Raw genomic sequence first — 25,725 nt, forward strand, 5'->3', positions numbered from 1 at the left:
TCAAAACAGTAATAAAAGAGCCCACAACAGGGAAAAGATATTTTAAAATGACATAGCAAACAAACAGCTTATTACTAAAATCTCCAGAATTCCACAAGCCTACAAAATGAAAAAAAAAAGCGAATTGCCCAATTAGGAGGTGGGAAAAATACTTGAAGAGAAGATTCACAAGGGAAGAAACCCGATTGATCAATAAACATATGAGAAAGTGTTCCTGTTCTTTAGCCATCTAGGAATTAAACAAGCGGTCATTCTAGCTGGGAAGCAACAAAACCCACATGGAAGAAACACACCAGCCTGAGTGGTCATGAGGCGTCAAAGGGAATAGGTATCAGAAAATTTAAAACAAGCAATAAAATTGACTTGTTGTCCATGTTGTCCACCCAAGACCCACCTTTAAGATAATTGGACAGTACCACACAGAAGGGATGATTTATCTAGGATGTGGAATAGCACTGTTGAAATATATAACTATACTCTAGTTCTTTAATATTTCCTCCCCTTACCATTATGGTCTTTGTTTTTATCTTATTAATCTTGTTAGACCCACAGATGTTCATGTGTATAATTAAGATTTTTCAATGCATGAAAGCCAAGAAAGACTACCCTTCAGAAATAGTAAGGGGACTAATGATTCCCTGAGGGTATGGGAAGAGAGAACTGATAGCAATGATGACTGCATAATCCCCTGAGAGGGGAACAAATAACAGAATTTTAGGTGAATGGATACATTGGATTATGTAAAATACATCAATAATAATAATAATATATAATAATAGGGGTGCCTGAGGGTAGGGTGGAGTAGGGGGATAACGGGGAGCTGATGTCAAGGAGTTCAATAGGAAGGAAAATGTTTTGAGGCCAATGGTGGCAGCAATTGTGTGATTATGCTTGATTTATTCAATTATGAATTATTAAAATATCGGTAAGTGGTCCCAATAAAATGATTTATTAAAAAAAAAGAAAAAATAATGGTTTGAACTCAGAAGCCTCTCTGCAGGTGTTTCACAGATTTATTATTATTATTTAACATAGCAAAGTATTTCAGGATGATATGTACCCATGTTTGTTTATTCACTCGTGTTGATGGGCATTTAGATATTATATATTTTTTGCTAGTGTTAATACTGTTGAGATGAACATATATCTGCTTATGTCATGGGTCTTATTTCTCTAGGGTATATGATGAAGGTTTCAAAATGTTGTTGTAATTGGGCCTTTAATCGAGTACTCCCTCAACACAAGAACACTTTTTTTCTAATAATCCGGCATTTTGTAATCCTCACTTTCTCTACACCATCAATGAAGAAAAAATGGGTGCATAAGCAAATGTGGTGAAGAAAGCTAATGGTGTCTGGCTATCGAAAGATAAAGGCTTAAAGATAACAAGAAGCCATCTAGCTGAGAAGCAGCAAAGTCCACATGGAAGTAGCACACTAGCCTGGGTGATCATGAGGTGTTGATGGGATCAGGTATAGATATCTAAGACCCAGAACAAAATCATACCCAATGTGAATTGGAGGAGGCATGGAGTCAAGACCCAAAGCCCATCAGTAGACAATTGGACATCCCCCCACAGAAGGGTCACAAGGAAGAAAGAGCCGGTGAGGGTGCAGTATAGCACCAATATAACACATAACTTTCCTCTAGTTCCTTAATATTGCCTTCCCCCCACTATCATGACCTCAATTCTTTCTTACAAATCGGATTAGACCAGAAGATGCGCACTGCTACCGATAACAACCCACAATGCAGGGAATCCAGGAGAGATAAACCCCTCGGGATCAATAATGAGAATAGAGATATCAGGAGGATAAGGGGAAGGTAGAGAGAGAAAGGGAGAGCTGATCACAAGGATAAACATATAACCCTCTCCCAGGGGGATGAACAACAGAAAAGTGGGTGAAGGGCGACAGAGGACGATGTGAGATATGAAAACAATAATCTGTAATTTATCAAGAGTTCATGAGGGTGGGTAGGCAGGGGATGAGGGGGAAAATGAAGAGCTGGTATCAAGGGTTCAAGTAGAAAGAAAATGCTTTGAAAATGATGGCAGCATGTGTACAAATGTGCTTGACACAATGGATGATTGTGTTGATTGTGATAAGAGATGTAAAAGCCCCTAATAAAAGTATTTCATTAATATTTAAATAGTACATGTAAAATGAAATTAAAAATACATTTAAAATTTCCTTCAATTGTGTGAAGCTCCTGCATATGTTTAATAGTGGGCAATCTTGACCATATATTACTTCTATTCTCAACTTTTAAAGTGTCATACTATTCTCCACAGTAGTTGTATAACTTTAAGATCCCACCAGTTTTCCAGTGTCTACAAACCCTTATCAGTATCTGTTGTTTTCTGTTTTTATGAACTCTGCTGTTCATGATCGCTTGAAATCATACCACAATCTTCTTTACATTTACATCTCTGTAATTGCTAATGAATGTGGCAACAGGATTGTAGGAAATTCATTAACAACCTAAAATATATAGATTGCATATTTGAAGCGCTTTCTGATAAAGATCAAAGCCTTCAACAATCCTCACAACTGGACCAATAGACAATATCATGGTAAATGGAGACAATATTGAAGTTGACATGGGTTTCATTTTACTTGGATCCAAAATCTATTCATAGAAGCAACATGTTAGAAAAGATGTATTTCTCTGAAAGAATCTGTTGCACAAGACTTCTTTCAAGTTCTTGCTTAGATTTGAAGTTGATGAATGAGGTTGTCATTTTGATGAATAAAGTGTATCTGGCTTAATCCATGATATTTTCAGTTGTTTAATATTTCAGTGAAAGTTGTACAATGAATAAAAAGATCACAGAAGAATTGATTCATTAGAATTATGGAGTTGTTGGAAGAATGTTGTGGTAGTTACATAATATGTTGTCAACTTGTGAGGCAGTGGAATCTAGCCTATTAATCAGGTCACAGCTTGGTGACCTCATTTGGAAGCACCATGGAGAAAAATAGCTCACTGGAGACCAGATACACTCACTCCCTGCGAGACATTCATGCTGACAATACACATGGAATTATGCTAGAGTCTTGGAGCTGGAGGAGACCTCTGCCATCAGTGAGATGCTTGGAAACCCTTGCCAGCAATGAGACGTTTCTTCTGCCATGGATCCACAAGACTTTCCACCAACAGGCCTGTGATCTTCTTGCATTTGGCGTCATTGTATGTTCTGTGTGAGTCTCAAGAGAAATCCACTGGCAAATATCAGACTTATGGGCTAATATTGAACTCATGGACTTGATCTGGACTGAGCTGGGTATTTTATTGATGCATAATTGCTTCTTGATCTAAAACTCACTCTTATACACATATGAGTGCATCTGGATTTGTTTCTCTTGTCTACCTGAACTAACACAAATATTTAAATTACTAAGGAATGGCACAAGAATAACCAGGTCTGTCTTGGAAAAGATACAGTCCTAATGATCCTTGGAAATGAAGATGAGGAGACTCAATTACTTTGGACATATTGTCAAGAGAGACCAGTCCCTGGAGAAGGACATCATGCTTGACAATATAGAGTGAGGGAAAAAAAGGAAATGCCTCAATGAAATGGATGTACACAGCTGCAAAATGGGCTGAAAATAACAATTGTGAGAATAGAACAAACTTTAAAGTGTTTTATGGGGTCACAATGAATCAGAACTAACTTAATGACACCTAACAGCAACAATGAATAAAAATAGTTATTGATCATGAACATTTCTCTTCCTGTTGGTTGGTTGAATGGATGTCATCTTTGGTAAAGTGTCTGCTCATGTGCATTCCTCCCCCTTTTTATTAGTTTGAATTTAATACATATATCATATCGTTCCAAATGTCAATCGGTCAAATAAAATGTACAATTGCTTTTGTGACATTGTCTCCCTTTTACCACACCACCACCATGGAACGATGGAACACCAAATCCTGGATCTTCAGGGCATATGGCATGCTCCAGAGGCTGCATTGATTTTGAGGATTCCCCCTATGGGAACTCCTCTGGGTTAACTGGACTCTACCTCAGCCACACTTGTAAACTGAGGAATTAAGCTGGAAAATCCATGGTGTCTGAGGAAGCAGAAGCCAATTGTATTAAAGTAGTGTACTGTTGGTTGGCTGCCAAACAAGTTCTTGCAGCATTAACATCCCGGATGCTGTATTAAGAAACGTATTATTCTGGCAATCCTGTGCCGGTCATTCTGTTATATTTTTGCTTATGCTTGTTCATATTAGGGCATTTCTCACAGGTGTGTCGCCATTGAAGGTCAACCCCTTGAAACTGTGTTATTTGTTTCTCTGTTTTTTTTTTAAATGCAACTCAGGGATATTGAGACTTTTAGGGAAAGCAAATATAACAAGGGCTTTGGGAGGAGGGGGTATATAGAGAGATGGAGGAGATAAAAGGGAGATCATGTCAAGAAGTCAAGGGGGAAACGTATGTTGGGAGATTGATCATAGAAGTAATTGTAGAATTCTTTTTGATATGAATGAGCTATGGAATTATATGACATGTATTAACTTCCAAGTTTCAGCAAATTAAAAAAAAAATTAAAAACAACATATATCCAGGAATAGGCTTTGGGCTTCCACCAAATCCTAACTCCAGATTAGGAAAAATTAGTTCTTACAGCACTGTCCATTTTAAAGTTAGGCTAGTTATCTTTTTGTTGTTTAGATCCTGAAGTTTTCTATAATTTTAGAGATAAGTGTATTGTTTTGTATGTCACTGGGAAAAAACATTTTCCTAGTGTTACCCCAACTGCACCTCCCATGGGTTTCTTTTTACAAAAGGTTCTATTGTGCTTTGTGTGAAGGTTTACAGCAACAATCAATTTTCCATTCAATATTATATACACGTTTCATATCCCTCATTGAAAACCCCACTATGTAACACCCAACACCCCACTTCCTTCCTTTCACTCCTGTTGCCATGTAGTGCACATAATTTTAATAGGCTCTAGTTATATTGTTTGTTTTCTGCTGTTTGTGTGTTTTCATTTATATTTGGTATTATATTTATGCCATGTATTAGGGGTGCTAACTTTACCCATATTATTTTCTTTGATTATTTTTGTAGTTTTAGTTTTTATATTTAGTTTTTTTGTTCCTTCTTGAGTTCATTTTTATATATGCTGTGAAATATAGTTTCTGCTTAATTTTTCTGAAGATACCTAGTTTTTGCAGAACCTCTTGTTAATGAGAATATTTCTTGTCCATTTAATGAGTTTTAGTCCTTTTTCAAAGATCAACTGTCTATAAGTGTGTGAATTTGTTGCTTGGTCCTCAATTTTGTTCCTTAAATGTCTATTCTTGTACTAGTATAAGTTATTTTGAATACTGTGTATGTGTTGTATATTTTGATATCTGGATATGTGTTCTTCTTTGTTAGTATTTTGATGATCTATATTCTCTTTCCTTCTCATGGTTATTACTCCCCGCCCCCCATCTCTTTAAAGAATATTGTTGCAATCTCGATTGGGATTGCATTAAATCTGTAAATCATTTGGAGATGTTGTGATATTTTCTCAATGTTAGTGTTACTATATATTAGCAAATTATAGTGTTCCATTTATGTAAGCCTCTTTTGGTTTCTTATTGTAGTATTTTGAAGATATCTATCAACATATTTTGTTTTTTAGTTATGTTTATTACTTAGTGTGAGTCAGAATTGACCTGAATATATGTTGAACTAGTACCCTAACACATTGCCGAATCTCTCAATTATTTCTAGGAATTTTCTTGCTGAGTCTTTGGGACTTTCTATGAATCTCAAAAAACTGCCATCGAGTTTCTTCTGACTCATAGCTATCCTATGTAATAGCACAATGAAACACCACCCTATAGAACCCAGTAAAACTGACCCTACGGGTTTCACTAAAAAGACAAGCAGTTCTATCATGGAAAATGTTGGGCCAGATACTCAATGGCAAGGATGCCAAAACTTTGATTTACATACTTTGGACACGTTGTCAGGAGATACCAGTCCCTGGAGAAGATATCCTGCTTGATAAAGGAGAGGGACAGCAAAAATGAGGACGGTTCTTAAGGAGATGGATTGACCCATGGATGCAGCAAAGAGATCAAGAATAGGAACGATTATGACGGTGGCACAGTAGAGGGGCTGTTTCATTTGGTTGTGCACAGGGTCATCATGGGTAGGAACTGCCTCAATGGAACCTAGCAACAACAAAAGCACATCTTTTCTTTTTCTAATCATTTTATTGGGGGCTCATACAACTCTTATCACAATCCATACATACATCAATTGTATAAAGCACATTTGTACATTTGTTACCCTCATCAGCTCTTCATTTTCCCCCTCCCTCCCTGATCCCCCCTCTCTCATGAAACCTTGATAATTTATAAATTATTATTTTGTCATAGCTTGCACTGTCCTAGGTCTCCCTTCACCCACTTTTCTGTTGTCCATCCCCCAAGGAGGAGGTTCCTTGTAACTGATTGCCCCTCTCTACCCCACCCTCCTTCCACCCTTCCGGTATCGCCACTCTCACCACTGGTCCTGAAGGGATCATCTGTCCTGGATTCCCTGTGTTTCCAGTTCCTGTCTGTACCAGTGCACATCCTCTGGTCTAGCCAGTTTTGTAAGTTAGAATTGGGATCATGATAGTGGGTGGGAAGGAAGCATTTAGGAATTAGAGGAAACTTGTATGTTTCATCATTGCTATTCTGCAACCTGACTGGCTTGTCTCCTCCCCATGACTCTTCTGTAAGGGACTGTCCAGTTGCCAACAGATGGGCTTTGGATACCCACTTCACATTCCCCCTCATTCACAATGATATGATTTTTTGTTCTTTGATGCCTGATACCTCATCCCTTTGACATCATATCCCTTCAACACCTCGTGATCACACAGGCTGGTGTGCTTCTTCCAAGTGGGCTTTGTTGCTTCTGAGCTAGATGGCCGCTTGTTTACCTTCAATCCTTTGATAGCTGGACTCCATCAACTTTCTTCACCACATTTACTTATGCACTCGGTTTATCTTCAGTGTTCATGTCAGGAAGGTAAGCATCATGGAATGCCAGTTTAATAGAATAAAATATTCTCGCACTGAGGGAGTACTTGAGGGGAGGCCCAATGTCCATCTACTACCTTAATACTAGACCTTTAAATATAAGCACATAAATAGATTTCCCCATCCTCATATATACATTTATTTACATATGCGCATGTCTTTATCTAGACCTCTATAAATGCCCTTTGCTTCCTAGCTCTTTCCTCTATTTCCTTTGACTTTTCTCTTGTCCCGCTATCATGCTCAGTCTTCATTTGGGTTTCAGTAATTTCTCTCAGTTGCATTACCAAAATCAAACCTTTAAGAGTAGATAGCCTCATCCATCTCCTGCAGAGCTGCTTGTGATTTCAAAAGGCGGACCTTGGGGGTAGCAGCCAAACACAAAACCCATTATGCCACCAGGACTCCCTTCTATGTGTAGGATCATATATGACGCAAATAGAGATAGCTATAATTCTACTTTGCCAATTTAGATGCATTTTATTTTATTCCTCATTTCTCTAAGACTTGCTATACAATATTGGATAAATGGCAATAAAAGGCATCTTTAATCAATTTAGAATCACAAGATAAATATTTCAAATATCCCCATGAAGATGAATGTTGGTTTTTGAGGTGCATGCTGAAGGTAAAGGGAATACAAAATGTGAGGTGGTAGAAGGTAGTTCTAAATACCAGCTATGGTTATGGGATCAGTTGCAGAAACTATGATAGTAGTTTTTATGAGTCTTTCTTCATTGTATCTCTACATCAAATATTTTTGTTTTGTTCACTTACAAAATGTAAGATGTAAATTAACAGAGTATGTTACAGTTGTATGTGTTACAGTTTGTATCATGGTAGGCTCAAGTATAACTTTATTGTTATCTATATTTGGAGATAATATTTAAAATGTAAGTAGATGGGTAGCGGTGTCAAATTGACAAGGGAAAGATAGTTAATGTTGTGTCAACTTGGCTTGGCCAGGATTCTTACTGGTTTGGCAGTTAAAGTCTAACAGTCACCTTGATGTTACCTAAACAGTGTAATAAATTCCATAATGGGATTTGCTGTGAGCAGCCAGTCTTTTGTAAGATTAGGATGAAATCGTCTTACTCACTTCACAACTCTGCTGAAATTACCTCAGTTGTGTGGCCTACTTCCTATAAAAGTACATGCTTCTTGAGCCAACAGTTTGCCATATTTTCTGACTGTCCTGGGAGCCATCAGCAACATGCCATCTGACATACGGACCTTGGATTCATCCTCCTCTACATTCAACAGCATGTGATCTTCCTGGTTCATCTTATTTCCATGTTCATCTCCCTGCTTCCTGGTTAATCAACCCTCACAGTTACATGATTTAACTTAAAATCTGACTATGAACTGGACTTACCCACTTCTACAACCGTGTAAGCCATTTTTTTATATAAATCTCTAGCTATATTTATGCATATATGTATCCCTATATATGACTAATTTTGCTTCTCTAGAGGACCAAGCCTAATACAGATGGGAATCCAAGAGGGTATTTTATTTTATAAACATGAAGATCCTATGTAATTACCATAATTTGAATTACATATCATAATATAATTTTGGAAAGCTATTCAACGTGAAATTCACTTTATGAAACAATTTGTTCTGTTAAAAATGAACAGAAAGGCCATAGAATTTGAGCCATAGAATGGTAATTTTCAAATAAATAACTATAAATTGTAAAACTTAAGTGGATCAGTAATATCAGAAAATATATTCAAGAATAGTTACACAGAACTATATATATTATGTTTACAATTTTCTCCTGAAAAATTATACATTTACAACAGCAGCAACATTAGACTGATTTATTTGTGCAAAATACAAAATTAAGTCTTTAAACAATGAGTTTATCTGATTTGAATTTGTATTAATATACTTTTTCATTATGACAGAATCTCATTTATAACACAATTTTTGGAGGAAATTCTATTTGCTTCTCTTGAAATAGTAGAATTATTTATATATTCATCTTAATATTATAACTTCACTAGGGGGAAAAAGCCACAAGATAAAAAAAATTTCTGAGACAGAGTTAACACATTTTCTTTTTAAATAAAAAAATGATGAAAATATTTCTAATTATATAAGATACACATTGCTTCAGGCTCCATTTGCAAACCACAGCTGTCACTGTGTAATTCAAAGCTACTAGGTATACACATTTTCATCTGTAAAGTTGTAAATCCTAATGCTATAATGATTCATTAATGAAATAGATAAGTGATAATGAGGTCATAGAAGATAATAAGTTAAATTCTTCATTTTAAAAGGTAAAGATAAAATAATAAAAGTTGAAAGGGTTATAACCCATGTTTTAAAAGGTATCTGTGAAATATAAATCTATAAGTGTGTTATTTAACACCTAGAGCTTAGCATCTAGTCATGTGATAATGAAACTCGAGGTATTACAAATACATTTAGTTGATAGGTGTTATCAAAGATGAAATAATGGATTCTTCATTATAAAAAGTTCATTACAAATGACAAGTAAGCTTTTAAAAACATACCTATTTCTTGTGTTATTTATTTCCCAAGCATCTCTTCAGGATACTGATGACTGTTGATTGCCAGCTTGATTATATTTGACATTTTTATTGGTAATTAATTTTTAATGTAAAAATTCTAGAGAGAATGTCTGACTAGACTATAGTTTGGAGAAGGCAGGCAAGTGTCCAGTCACCTTTGGACTGACTGGAAACTCCTGAGATATATGTTGCAAAAGAAATAAAAGTAAATCCAAGGGAATTAAAAGAAGCAAGTTGTGTCTCATTCCTGAAACTTTTATATTGACTCTTTTTCTGTGAATCCACCCAAGCTCTATTATATTACTCAGTTTTCTATGTTGTCATTGTTTTTAGGTGTCCTTTAGTTAATATCAGCTAACTGCAACCAATGTAAGCTTTAGAGAAATGTGGCTCTGATATAAAATGGAAAAAAAATTAAAGGCTATTAATCAGTTAATGGTGTTTTCATTTGTTTATAAAAATATCTTTTTGCTCTCAAATAATTTTTCAAAAGTTGTGAGGAAAAGGATTCACTCTGTCATCTCAAAATCTTGCTGAGCCCTGGCCTAAGTTATAGGCCAGAATTCTGCACAAGATCCCTTCTTTTACTCCTTAAACAGTTATTCAGGGAAGCAGTTTTGATGGACACCATACAGTGTCTTACTGGGTACTAGTACTAAATAAATATGCTTGCTGTCTCTTTTCCCCCTCTCTTGTGAATTGGCTTACATGAGACAAGCTGCCTCAATCACCCGCTTTTCATGAACACGACTACATGATATGATAAAAAATAAACCAGGTGTTTAGCTGGAAAATTAAAAGACCTGCTTGTATTCATTTAAGTATTAAAAGAAAGGGGGGGTGTCACAGGGGTATTGGAACTTGTATGATTTAGAACAGAATTCAAATGACACCACAGAACTGTGCTTGTTAAGGCCTATTCTGATGCCACTTCTGAGTCAGACACTGCAACTGGAGCTGCTTATGGTGAGTCCTAGAACGTCTCTTATCTTCCTAAAAACTAGAATTTGACAATGTGTTGTATTCACAAAGCTTTAGTGAAGACAATTTGGAGCAGAGTACAGAAAAAGTACTGTTCTAATGTGGTTATGAGTATACATTTATTACAGAATAAACAGGACAGGGATGAGTGGAACACCAAATGTCCTCATCTCATCATCCAACATTCCCAGAAGTTAGGTTCATGATTCAGGTTGTGATCTTATGATTTTTCAAGCGTGTCTGACTTTGCACCATAAAAGTGGTACTCCAGAGTCCCTTTCTCCCAGCGTTAATATATCAACAAGATAGCCACGTCTATATGCCAAACAGTATTTACAAAAAGTAAGTGGGGAGGGGGATAGTAAAAGTGAAAGCCCCCATGGCCTACTTTTGCATTGGAAGGACAAATCCTAATGGCTATTCCAGATACAGTGGTATAATAAACACTCCTTCCTGCTTTGCCCCACTCCCGTAGCTCAAGAGTTCTAAGTTTCTTCAAAGGGAAACCACCTCCTTCTAAGGAAAGCACTTACATTATGTTCATTAGTGATGACTATATTCATTAGTAGCTAGGGAGATGTTGACAGAGTTTACAGCATATGTGTGCACCCCAACATATTTCTACTGTGCTCTTTATTAAAATGGATATGTGCTTATTCACAAAACTCACTTCCAGAGAAATGTTCTCTAGATGTATTTGTCAGAGCTTCGCTGACATGCCTGTGCTAATAAGTAAGTGTCTGGCTTCTGACGGAGGGAAACATTTATAAAGTGGAAAATTGGTGGGTAGTAAAATGTGTGAAAATTTCCATCAAATTTGTTAACCAGAATTAGTCTTCCCTTTAAAAAATTTACTTTTGGGAAACGGGATACAATAAGATCATTTTATTAACAAGCTCCGAAGGAAGAAGAAACACCTCCCCAGTCAGCATAGTCAGTCTTGGTATTTCTTAATTCCCAACTGCATACACAGACTTTGAAGTGTTGGTGGGAAAGAGATTCTTCAAAAACTTCCTCCTGTGGGATAATTTCCACTGGTGGTAGGAAGGGGTTTGGGAAAATGTAATCCTAAAATATTGCACGGACTCCATACATGCTCTGTCCAAATCGCCACCTTCACTTTTTATCCTTTTTCAAATTGATGTATGAAAGACCAGATAAAGTATGAGGGTAGAATAATCCATCATCTCCTACATTTTTAGTGTTCTAAGAAAACTTAAATCAGCTTCTTCTTACTCATTATCCATGTTATATGACAGTCAAACACTTACTACCCTGATACACGTAAGATTCCATATAAAATTCAAAACTTTATTATAGAGACCCTAAACTAATTAATGCTTGTGTAGATCTGGTTCCACAATCAGAACAAGCAAAAGAATAAGCAAGGTGGTCTAATGAATAGTTAACACTGAAAAAATTTTTAAACAAAGAAGTAAATGTTAAGACATAAAGGAAACATTTTAGTTTTTTTCTTCTTACTTCCTTCTCTCTTTAGTTTGTCTGTTCTGTCTGTTAAGGAAAGAAGAGGGTGCATAGGTATGTGTGAATCTGTATTTTGGGGGCAAGGGGGAACATTTCAAATGTAATATATTGTTCATCATTAGACAGAGCGATAATCCAATTATTTGATAAAAATAAGCTATAACTAAGAAAATTAACCTAAGATAAAGTTTACAGATTAGCTAATATGAATGCCCAGTTAAATTTCTGTGTTTTTTTGGTATATGAGAGATTCAAATTTAATCAATAATTCTGTGTTTCATCTGTTAACCAATTCTAATAGTACCTTCCTGGTCTCCTATCACGCATACCCCTACATACACATTGCCTCTAACTTGCATTAAAATATATATATATATATTTGTCACTACTACGAAAATTATACATCTTTTTTGTAAAATCATTTTATTGGGGGCTTGTACAAATCTTATCACAATCCATACACCCATCTATTGTGTGCCAAGCACATTTGTACATTTGTTGCCTTCATCATTCTCAAAACATTTGCTTTGTCCTTGATCCCTTGATATCAGCTCCTCATTTTTCCCCTTCCCTCCCTGCTCCCCCCTCCCAAATGAACCTTTGATAATTTTTGAATTATTATTTTGTCATTTCTCACACTGTCCAATGTCTCCCTTCACCCGCTTTTCTGTTTTCCATCCCCCAGGGAGAAGGTTATATGTAGATCCTTGTCATCGGTACTCCCTTTCTACTCTACCTTCTCTCCACCCTCCCGATATCGCCATGCTTACCACCATTCATCCAGAAGGGATTTTCCGCCCTGGATTCCCTGGGTTTCCAGTTCCTATCTGTACCAGTGTACATTCTCTTGTCTAACCGGATTTGTGAGGTAAGATTGGGATCATGTTAGTGGGGTGGAGGGGTGGGAATGGGAGGAGGAAGGATTTAAGAACTAGAGGAAAGTTGTATGTTTCATCATAGCTACACTGCACCCTGACTGGCTCGTCTCCTCCCCAAGACCCTTCTTTAAGAGGATATCCAGTTGGCGACAGATGGTCTTTGGGTTCCCACTTCACACTCCCCCTCCTTCATAATGATGTGATATTTTTTGTTCTTTGATACCTGATACCTGATCCTTTCAACACGTCTTGATCACACGGGATTGTGTGCTTCTTCCATGTGGGCTTTGTTGCATCTGAGGTAGAGGCCTGCTTATTTACCTTCAAGACTTTAAGACCCCAGGTGCCATATCTTTTGATAGCTTGGCACCATCAGTTTTCTTCATTTGCTTCTTCACTCATTTGTCTTCAGATTTTGAATGGGGAAGGTGAGCACACAATGATATGATTTTTTCTTCTTTGGTGCCTGATACCTAATCCCTTGGACACCTTGTGATCACACAGGCTAGTGTGCTTCTCCCATATGGGCTTTGTTGCTTCTGGGCTAGATGGTCGTTTGTTTACCTTCCAGCCTTTAAGACTCAAGACTCTATATCTTTTGATAGCCAGGCACCATCAGCTTTCTTAACTACATTTGCTTATGCACCCATTTGTCTTCAGCGATTGTGTCGGGAGGTGAGCATCATGGAATGCCAGGTTGATAGAACAAAGTGTTCTTGTGTTGAGGGAGTACTTGAGTAGAGGTCCAATGTCCATCTGCTACCTTTATACTAAACCTATAAATATATGCACATATATTTATTTCCCCATCATCATATATAAATATATTTACATATGTACATGCCTGTATTTAGACCTCTATAAATGCCCATTACCTCCTAGTTCTTTCTTCTATTTCCTTTTACTTTCCGCGCGTCCCACTATCATACTCAGCCTTCATTTGGGTTTCAGTAATTCCTCTGGATTACGTTGCCCTTGATAAATCCCTAATAGGCCTCTTATACCCGCCTTGCCACTGATTTTGGATCAATTGTTGTTTCCTTGTCCCTGGGTTGGTTAACACCACTTCCTTTCCCCCACCTCCCCCTCTCCCATGTCTCCCTGGAACCATTGGTCCTGTTGTTTTCTCCTCCAGATTGTCTAGCCGGTCTGTCTTATCTAGATAGACCTGCAGAGATAGTAACATGCACCAATAGAAGATACAGCAAGACAAAGCAACAAAAGGAAACAAAACAACGACAACAACAAAAAAACCAATGACAAAAAATAGAAAAGCTTGTAAATATTTCAAAGTCTGTTTGTTGACATTTAGGAGTGTTTTCTGGTCCAGTCTGATGGAGTGCTATGCCCTGGCCACAAAGTCAATTTTTGGTATTCCCTCAGGACTCCCTTGCTCTGTTACCCTTGCTGTTCTGTTGCATGCCCTTAGTGTTTTACCTCAGTGTGGTGGGATCAGTTTGGGCGCAATTCCTACACTGTGTCTTCAGTGTTGTCCCCTGAAGGGCTATGGGTCAGTGAGGGATGTCCTGTCTCATAATGGGGATGGCCATATGGTCTTCTCTGTGCATTGGCTGCTTTGAGCAGGGATATCATCCTCAAGGTTTGGTGAACCAGGATGTGCTTCACTCTCTCTTCCTCCCCCTTCATTTGCTCCCATGTGCTCTGATCAGACATGTACCTCTTCCTGAGCTATATCTTCAGTGCTGTCTTCTGAAGTAAATTCTTCTAGGGGGAAAAGCAGCTATACACATAGTGAAGATTGGGGCTGGGCCCTCAGACGTCTCCACTGGTTCCCTGCTTCATGCTGGTATGATGCATTCACGTCTTAGAGCACCGGGTTGAAGTCTGATCCCTCTTTCACTGTGGAGATATGAACAATACTCTCCCCTTGAGTGGGTTAGTACCCTGTTCCCCCCTACCCATTTCTCTTTTCCCCCTCCTTTTTAGTTGGCTACCATATGGAACCCCTGGATTTTGTCTGGCCCCTGCCATACTATCTGGACCTCACCCCAGGAATATTTGTGTACATTAGCTTTTTCCTTATGGCCCTTTTGCATTTTAAAAGCTTATTCCAGCAGATTCATGTTGTACTTGTCCTTTTGTGCTTGGCTTACTTAACTTAGCATAATTTCCTTCAGTTCTTCCCATGTGGCAATATGCTTTATGCGTTCCTCACTGCTTTTTAAGAATGTGTAATACTCCCTTGGATATATGCACCACAGCATTTTAATCCATTTGTTTGTTGACAGAAATTTAGGTTGTTTCCAACTCCTTGCAATTGTGAACTGTGCCGCAATGAACATTGGAGCACAGGTGTCTGGCTGTGGTTTGTTTCTTGCTTCATCTGGGTATATACCAAGGAGGAGGATTGCTGGGTCATATGGTGACTCAATTTCCTTCTGTTTAAATATCGCCAAATTGATTCCATAGGGGCTGCACTTACCTACAGGTCCACCAGCAGTGGATGAGAGTTCCTATCTTACCAGAGCCCCTCCAACACTTGTTGCCTTCTGATTTTTGAATTAGGCTTTCTTTGAGGTTTTTAGGTGATATGTCATAGTTGTTTTAATTTGCATTTCTCCTATGTTAGCGCTAAAGATGGGGAACATTTTCTCATATGATTATTGGTCATTCAGATTTTTGCCTCTGTGAAACTTCTGTTCAGGTCCTTTGCCTGCCTCCTCAGTGGGCAGTTAATTATTTTCTTACTGGAAGCTTGCAACACATTTAGATTTTTTAATAAGGCCTTTATCTGATGTGTCATTGCTAAAAATATTTTCCTACTTGATGGGCTCTCTTATTACTCTCTTGGTGAATTATTTTGATATACACAGGTGATTTATCTTCAGTATATCCCACATGTCAATTTGTGCCTCCTCTGTATTTGTATTGTTCCCTATTCCTGATAGCCTATGTATTCCCGATAGCCAATGCATTCCCTGTGCCAAGGGTCTCAGGTTTGTCACAATTCTCTCATTAATGTCCCTAATATTTTGCGGTTTTACCTCAAGGTCTGTGATCCACCTTGAGTTTATTCTTGTGCATGAACTGAGGTAAGGGTCTTGCTTCATTTTTCTGCGGATAGATATCCATTTATTCCAGCACCATTTATTGAAGAGGGCATCCACTTCCCACTTGATATTTTGGGCCCTTATAAAAAATCAGTTTCCTATATGCTGATGTTTTTATTTCTGGGTTTTCAGCTATTTTGCATTGGTCTGGATATCTGTCGTTATACTGGTACCATGCTGTTTTGACAACTGTGGTTGTGTCATACTTGCTAAAGTAGGGTAGAGTAAGTCCTGCCACTTTTCTCTTCTGCTTGAGGAGTTCTCTGCTAATTCTGAGCTTCATCTTTCTCCATATGAAGTTGGTAAGCAGTTTTTTTTCCAATTCTTTGAAGAAGAATGATGGTATTCATGTAGGGATAGCATTAAACTTATAAAGAGGCTTGGGCAGAGCTGACATCTTTACTATATTGAATCATCCAATCCTGAGCATGGGATATTCATCCATTTGTTGAGATCACAGTTGTGATCTTGTAATAGTGTTCTATAATTTTCCTCATAGAAATCTTTCCATTTTTTAGTCAGGTATATCCCTAAATATTTCAAATGGTGCTTGGCTGTTGCAAAAGGCACTACCCTTTTAATTGCCACTTCTGTGATATTGTCTGGTGTGTACAGCAGTTCAATAGACATCTGTTTATTGATCTTGTATCCTGTCACTCTGCCATATTCATCTATTGCTTCCTTTGTCTAAATTTGTGGAGTTTGTGGGATTTTCGATGTATAAAATCATATCCTCTGTGAATAATGTTAGTTTCACCTCTTCCTTCCCTGCACAAATATCTTTGATGTCTTTTCTTTGCCCTATGTTGTTATCTAGGACCTCCAGTTCAACGTTAAATAAGAGTGGGGACAAGGGGAATCCTTGTCTGGTCCCCTTTATCAGTGGAATTATTTTCATCTTTTCTCCATTGACTACCATGTTAGCAGTTGGTTTTACATATATAGCTTGTATAATATTGAGGAATTTTCTTTTTGTTCCTATCTTCTTGAGTGTCTTAAACAGGAATGGGTTTTGGATGTTCTTGAATGTTTTTTTTTTCCACATCTATCATGTGGTTCTTATAATTTGTCCTGTCAAAATGGTGAATAATACTAATGGTCTTTTGTATGTTGAAGCATCCCTGCATCCCTGGTGTGAATCACACTTGGTCCTGGTGAATTATTTGTTTCGTATGCTTTTGTATTCTATTGATGACTATTTTGTTAAGGATTTTTAAATTGATGTTCACTAAGGATATTGGTCTGTAGTTCTCTATTCTTGTTGGATCCTTTCCCGCTTTAGGTACCAGAGTTATACTAGATTCATAGAAAGAATTTGGGAGTTTTCAATTATTTTCTATGCTCTGGAAGAGTTTGTGTAGGATTGGTGTCAGTTCTTCGCTGACTGTTTGGTAGTGTTCTTCCATGGAGCCATCTGGTCTGGGCGATTTTTTTTCTTGGTAATCACTTGATAATCTTGTCTGTTTTATCCATTGCTATGAATCTGTTGAGGTTCCTGACATCCATCTGGGATAGTTTAGGGAGGAATTTTGTTTCCAAGTATTTGTTCATATCTTCCTAGTTTCTGAATTCATTAGAGTACAGGCCTTTATAATACTGTGTAATTATTTTTTGATTGTGTTACAGTCCGTTGCAACATCCCCTTGTTCATCCATCATCCTTGCAGTTGACATTTGTTCCTTCCTTTCTTTGGTTAGGTTTACCAGAGGTCTATCAATTCTGTTAATGCTTTCGAAGAGTCAACTTTTAACTGCATTACATTTTCCCCTAGATTTCTTGATTTTGCTCTCCTGCATCTCAGCTCTGATGTTTATTATTTCATTCCTTTTACTATTAGTAGGATTGTTCTGTTGACTGATCTAATTGGTGTAAGTTTTGTGCCAGAATATCAACCACAAATATTTCTTCTTTTTTCATGTGTGCATTTATTGCTTTCAGCCTTCCTCTGATAAATGCCTTTGCTGTATCCCAAATGTTTGGGTACATCATAATTTAATTCTCATTGGTTTCTAGAAACTTCCTGATTTCATTACTAGTCTGGGCCAATATCCACTCCTTTTACAATAGAGAATTATTCATCCTCAAATTGTTTGCTTTTCTTTTCTTCATCATTCTTCTGCTGATTTCCAGCCTTATGGCACAATGTTTGGAGAGAGAGAAGGCTGCATAATCTCTATGTGCTTGAATTTATTCAGGTTCCACTTGTCTGACAGAATGTGGTCTACCTTTGAGTATGTGTCATATTGGCTTGAAAAGAATGTGAATATATTTTCATTTGGGTGGACAGCTCTGAAAATATCTACCAAGTCAAGTCATCCAATTGTGCTGTTTTGATCTATAGCTACCATGTTGAGTTTCTTTCCCAGTGATCTGTCTTTTTAAAGTCACCAACTATAAATGTTGAGCCTGTAGTTTCTTTTTTCATCTTTTGGTGAGTTTGATTTATGAATTTGTGGGTCTCTCATTGGGTGCGTATATATTTATTATGCTCACTGGTTCTTTGTCTATGGTTCCCTTGAGCATTATATAGTGCCCCTCCTTGTCTCTTTTTATGGCTTGTACCTGGAGATCAATTTTGACAGATATTAAGATTGCTACCCTTGCTTTTTTAGCATTGCCGTTTGCTTGGTATATTTTCCCCAGCCTTTAATTCTCAACCTGTTTTCATCTGCAAGTTTGAGATATGTCTCCTGTAGGCAGCAGTTTGATGGGTTATATTTTCTGAGCCAGTCTGTTAGCCTCTGCCTTTTAATGCCTGAGTTCTTTCCATTGATATTTAGTGTTATTATATCCATCTGTGGACTCTGTGATGTCATCTTGTACCTTGTGTGTTTGCTGCTTTCCTACCTACCTATCTTATCCGCTTGTGGTGTTTGTGTGTGGTTCATTCCTGCCTTCTTTCCACTATTGAGCCAATGCTATCTTTGGGGCTTTTTTCTCTTTTTCACCCTATGGGTGAAGTTATTCTATGTGATGGCCTCTTATTTGCACTTGGTGAGTGTTGATCTTCAGCCCATCCTGGATTGGCAAGCATATTTTGTAGGGTTGGGTTTCTTTTTATTCTTTGAGTCTTTCCTTGTCTGGGAAGACTCTTACTTCTCCATCTATCTTAATAGATAATTTGGCCGGATATAGTATTCTTGGGTTTGCATTATTTTCCTTCAATTTTTGGAATATGTTACGCCATTCCCTCCTCTTCTTCAACGTGTCCACTGATAGGTCTGAACATACACTTATTTGGCTACCTTTATATGTGACTGTTTGTTTTTCCCTAGCTGCTCTTATGATCTCCTTTTCCTCACAGTTGGATAATTTAACTATTATCTGTCTTGATGACTTCTTGTGATTAAATCTTCGAGTGTTCTTTCAGCCTTCTGAATGGTTGCCTGATTCACATTAATTAAGCTGGGGAAGTTTTCCTCTAAGAATTCCTTGCTATTTTCACTTTTGATTTCTTTGTTGTGTCTTGTTCCAGTAGTCAAATTATTCTAATATTGTTCCCCTTCATAGCATCAGACATGGCACCCAGTTTTCTTCAACTTCTCTGATTGTATTATTTGACTGAATTTCCCATTTGTTGAGGTCTGCTTCCTCAAGTCTTTTGGCAATGTGTGTTAATTTGCTACTGGTTTTGTTATTTAATCCCTTAAGTCTTCTATTTCCTTTTGGTCCATTGCCTTATCTCCCCTATCATTTCATCCGTCTCCTGTATTGTTTCCCTCAGATACTGTATGACTTCCAAGCAGCATTCTAAATATTTCTTCCTGTGGCAAGTCAATATCTGCTTCTTCTATTCACATTTTTAGGTTCATGACCCTTCCAGTATTATCTTCTGTTTCTCCTGCTTTTTCATTGAGGCTATTCGGGCTGGTTGCTGTTTACGTGTTGTTTTAGAGGAGCCTAGAGCCTTCTTCCAGAGTCTAAGAGCACTGGGCTCTCTCTTGGGGGACTTTTATGAGTTTTTTTGCGAACAACCTGCATATAGATGCACTATGGGATCAGGTTACCACTGTATCTTCCTGTGGTTTCACTCTTACCCTAGCTGACCAGTATTCTGTTATTTGGAATGTGAGTTGGAAAGTCCTCTCATGGGATGCTTGTTGGGTAGTTGTGGGCCCCCAAGGGTGGCATTTCACTGGCTGATCACTAAGTAAACTATAGTAGTTTATCTCAAGTACTTGGAGAGCCTCGGGTGGCATGTGATGTTTCCCTCTTCAGCTGGAGTGCCACAAAGGGTGTGTGGGTGTTCTCTTCTTGGTATAGAGTACCATAGATGGCAGGCAGAATTACTCTAGTCAGAGTGATTCCCGTGGAGGTTGGCAGATGTTCTTGCAGCAGTGTGAAGCACAACCAACAGTGGGCATGAGTTCCCCTAATCACTTGTAGGGACTCTGAGTTTAGGCTGGAGTTCTCCCAGCCACTTACAGTGGAGAAAGCCCAGCCTGTTGGTGTATGGAGGTGGACGGGCATGATTTCTCCAGCTGCATTTAAAGCTAACAAGTGTGGGCAAGAACTCCCCCAACTGGGCCGTCAGAGTTGTGCTAGGCAGATGGGTGCGGCCTGGAGGCTGGTAGTAGCTTTTTAAAGGAAAGATAGGGATAAGAGGAGAACAAGAGAGAAAGGAGCAAAGAAAGACAAGAGCAAAAATATAAAACTAACACCCCCACGCACAAAAAAATGCAGACAAAACAAAAGTAAGAACAGTCAAAAAACAACAAAAAAGGAAAACTGAATCTGCTCAGACTGTGGCAGGAAAGAGGGAAGAGATAACAGAAGAGGGAAAAAAAGTGAAAGAAGAAGAAAAGAAATAAAAGAAACAAACAAAGAAGAACATAAATAGAGATAGCTGAGCCCCGTGCCATGCACTATGTAGCACTGTCATGTTCAGCACTGTCACAGGGGGCAGGCTCTAGCTCTCCTCACTGGGAAGGTGGAGTTGTCCTAGGCAGAGTATAGGGGGCTGGAAGCCAGCAGTGGCATGTGGAAGGAAATAGAGAGGAGAGAAACAGAAAAGAAGAGCGAAAGTAGAGAAGAGAAAAAGTGAGAGAGAAGAAAGAAAAAGAAAAGAAGGAGAAAGGTGAAAAAACACAACTATGCTGCTAAGATTGACTGTGATGTGAATGAGAAGGAAAAAAATAAACAATAAAGATATAGCTGATCCCTGATTGCCCGAATGTGGGGGCGGAGGGGCAAAAACCTTTCCCAAGATGGCAGATTGAAGTACCCTTTTAGTGCAGGGTCCCAGTGGTGCTGGGTGGAATTGGCGTAGTTGGTAAGATCACAACAGAGGTCAGACCGAGGTTTCCTCAGCAGTGCAGAGCACTGTAGAGGGCTATTACAGCTGCCTTGTGTGGTGTGAAGTGCTCTCACAAAGGGCAGACTGGAGTTACCCTTCCTATTTGTGTTGAGTTGCCCTAGGCGGAGGGTAGTGCCCGGGAAACCAGCAGTGCCTAATGAGAGGAAAAAGAGAGACAAAGAAAGAAAAAGAGAAAAAAAATGGGTCCATTGAGACCGACTGCCATGGGAAAGATAGAAGGGCAAGATAATAAAGAGAGAAGAAAACAAGTGGTAAGTAAATAGGTAACTGAGGCTTAATCACCTGACCATGGGGCTGTAGGGGTTCCAACTCTGCCTCAAGGTAGCGGGTTGGTGTGCCCAGAGATGCTGGTTGCAATTACCATTGAAGACAAGATCGCAGCAGAGACCAGGTGGTGGTTCCCTTAGTGGTGTTAAGCATTGGAGTTCACTGGTATAGCTGTCTTGTGCTGCAGGTAGCACTGCAGCAGGTGTGTGTGTGTGTGGGGGGGTGTTCCCTCAGTCCCTTGTAGGGCCCCAGGACAGGCAGGGCCTCTCCAGCTGTGTGTAAAATCACTGAAAGGGGAGCTGGGCTTGTTGTCCTAGCTAGACTACTGATGCCCTAATAGGTCAGAGGGTACCCTCCCACCACCTGGCCAGCTGGAATTGAATTAAGTTGCTCTGAAACTGAGGCTTGCTCCAAGGCGTCTTGGCTATGTTGATAGCCTTTGGGCTCTGTAGCTGACTTCTGGCCTTCCTTAGCACGGGCTTCCTTATTATGCTAATGTATGTTAAAGGCCTCCTTCTACATGTTAAACATGTAGTTAAACAATGAGCCTGGGATTTGCAGGTTTACCAAGAAAATCTTTTTTCTCTCTTTGTTATATTAGAGTTAAAGAATATTTTTTTATATTGGGCTTATGGCATGCCCTCATTTGGGGGCTGTAACACTGAGCCCCAGAGGAGGAGATCCAGCTTATCATAGAGATTTTTTTCTTCTTGTCCAACTGGGACTGAATTCACGCCCTGGACTATGACTACACACTTATTTTCTGCCACACCGCACCCTGACTCAGGTAAATTTCTTTCATTTTCAATTGCTCCAAATCTATGTCTACTCGCAGACCCCAATCCCCAAGCTATGAGATCAAGGCAGCTAACAACAGTGCAGGGAGTTCTAGTGCGGTTTTTGTTAGGCAGTTTAGCCTAGGGAATTGGGAAGTCCATTTACGCATGCCCAGGAGAGCCAGCATAGGAAAGCTGGATTTTCCCGCAGGTGGGCTCGATGGGTGTTACACCTGGAGCAGCCCACCTGGGCCAGGTGATTGCAATTCAGCCAATGGGAGCGACCTGGGGTCGTTCACCACGCCTCCCACGGGAACCCTTAAAAAGGTCTTGCTTGGGCGGTCTGGTTGTCTTCTTGGGAGGAGAGAGATCCTTGCGTGTCCCCGAGTAGTCTCTGCCAGGCCGCATGGTCAAAGGAATCCTATGGATGCCACGTAAAACCTGAAGCTTCTTTGAACTCTGATTAAATTCACTTGGATCACGAGCCCGACTTCCGCGTGAATTCTTTCTCGGCGGAGCCAAGGACCGAGGCTGAAATCTAGCCAGAGGGAGAGACCTCACAGTTTCCCCTGACTAGGTTTCAGAGGTTCTTGTGTCTGGGATTATGTTCCCTTTAGGGCATCAGCCTGGGGAGATCGCTACGTGCTGCCACTAGGGTGCCAGTAGCTCTTCAGCTGGAGCCTAGAAGGCAAGCACACCAAACCTAGAGTGATTTATTGCATTCTTGGTTCACTTTGTGAGTGGAAATCAAACAAAAAGTGGGGTTAAGTACAGACACTAGTACACTGATTCTAATTTCAGGACTCTCCCTCCCAGTCTCCTTCATCTTACCTCCCAATTTCCTGGTCTGGCAGCAGGAGCTCTGGGCAGGTGAATCTTAAGTAGACATCACCTTCTGCCCCTCAGTGAAAATTAGACATTTATACCCTTATCATGGCAGCCATCTTTTTTTTCTCAAACTAGGGAGTTTCAGTCTTTACTCCATGGGCTACAGGTGAATTTGAGGTAAAGAACATTCACTGTATGGGGTTTCCACATAAATTCCTTCTGGTGTGGCCTATGAAGAATGTTGTGCACCTGGAAAGACCACAATCTGACATCCCAGTAATCTGTAACACATGGCCTGACTCACAAAGTTTAGATAGAAACTAGTTAGAATTATTTTAACACTGTATCTTTAACTGTATCAAGTGGAATCCAGTTGGATCCCAGATGATGTAGGAGAATATTTTCTGAACAATTTTCTTCTCTTTCTCTCCTTCCCCTTTTAATGCATTTTCTTTATGTCTAATGTTTCATTTGGTACCAGTTTAAAGCCTCTTTTTAACACAGCGAAAAACAGGGAATACCTCTCCAGTATAAAATGATGGGGAGTTCTATAGGCCTTTAGTGTTTCTAGGATTGGGGATTTACCCCTGGCTGCCCTCCAAAATGTCCAGTTAAAAGGAAATCCTCCCCCACTCCCTGCCTGAGGGAGCCAGATAACAGAAATGTGAGTGAAAGGATAACAGCAAATGGTATAAAATATGGGAAAAAATATATATATATAAATTTATCAGAGGATCACTAGGGTGGGAGGGTGGGGAGAGATGAAGAAAAAGGAGCTGATAATAAGGTCTAAAGTAGAAAGATAATGTCCTGAAAATGATTATGGGAACATATGTACAAGTTTGCTCTATATTTTTTGATTTATGGTTTGTTAAAATATCTGTAAGAGCCCCCAATAAAATGATTTTTTAAAAAGATGAAATTTTCTTTGTGTCTGTGAGGCTAGTTTTCTTCAGTGTCTCTCTCGCCCTTGGAAGTCAGCTTTCCGTCTCCTTGAGAGTGTTCTTTGTAGGAATTTACAGAGGCAGACAGGGCCCTTGTGAGTCAGTATTGATTCCATGACAGTAGTTTTGCTGTTGTTAATTATTCTTTTGTCCTGCTTAGAGAATATTTTGAGAAATGGAGAAGAGATATTGAGTTTGAGTGGTTTAAAATGATTTAGCTGACTGTATCCTTCTCTCTGATATTGTGTCAATGCAACTCATAGCAACCCCTTGTAGGTTTCCAAGACAGTAACTGTTTATGGGAGTAGAAAGAGCAGTCTTTCGCCCTCAGAGCTGCTGGTAGTTTCAAATTGCTGACCATAAGAATCACAGCCCAAAGCCTATTCACTATACTACCAGTGCTCCTGGCTGAATCCTGAAACGTAGGAAAAACAGGCAGTGAGTGTGTTATATTGAATTTCTAAAACTCTGGTTCTGCCTTTCACACAAGAGGGCGACCACCTGGAGGCTACATGTCTGCTATAGGGTAAAGAGGCCTCCATTTGATAGATAAACCCTTCTGACTTCAGAAATATTACATTTGATATTTTTCTTTCTTCTAACAAACTGTTTCTTATTATTTTAATGGAAAAGGTTTTCTACAGAGTGCAGTATTTATTTTAAGTGGTATAACAAAACTTTCTAAAACAAAATGTTAATAAAAGTTTAATTTTTACCTCCAGATGGCATTAATTAGAATACATATATTCTTTCCTTTGATTTTATAATGTGTGTGATTATTAGCCAAGCAATTTTAATATTGTACATATTAAATTATATATAAATATATCCCAACTTTAGAATCAAAATCTCTTAATTAATATGTTGATATTATATTGAGTTATAAAGTGTTTGTTATAATCATATCTACATTCCGGTCTGGTTTAAAAGTTATTACTCCATAATGTGGAAAAACATTAGCATGGAGCTCTGGTGGCTTGGTGGGTTATATTTTGGGTTGATAACCTCAAAATCACAAGTTAAAAATCCACCAGCCACTCTGCAGGAGAAGACTGAGACTTTCTGATCTCATAGGACTTACAGTCTCAGAAACCCACATAGTACAGCTATACCCTTTCTTGTGTGGTTACTATGAGTCAGAATCTACTTGATTGTAGTGACCAGAAGTCATTAAGAAAGAAATATGGGACTATATCCCAGATTACTTTCCCTTACCAGCTTTGGGACAGATGAAGCCAAGACAATTAAAAAATTTATTTTGTTATCATATAGTCCATATATCATACAATCCAATGGTTCTCTCGTATCAAGAAGAATTATACAATCATTAACCCAATCAATTTTTAACATTTTCTTCTCTTGTACTCATTATTTTTCAAAATCCTTTTATTGGGAGGTAATATAGATATCATATAATCCCATAGTTCAATCACACCAAGCAGTATTGTACAATTGCAACCATTATCAGTTTCAAAGCATTCTTTTCCTTCTTGAACTCCTTGACATCATTTCCTCTTTATACCCCTCCCAACTGTCCACAGAATAAGAAACCCTTATTCTACTTGCAGTCCCTATAGGGTAATCA

Source organism: Tenrec ecaudatus, chromosome X, assembly GCF_050624435.1.
Source record: "Tenrec ecaudatus isolate mTenEca1 chromosome X, mTenEca1.hap1, whole genome shotgun sequence".
Taxonomy (NCBI): Eukaryota; Metazoa; Chordata; class Mammalia; order Afrosoricida; family Tenrecidae; genus Tenrec; species Tenrec ecaudatus.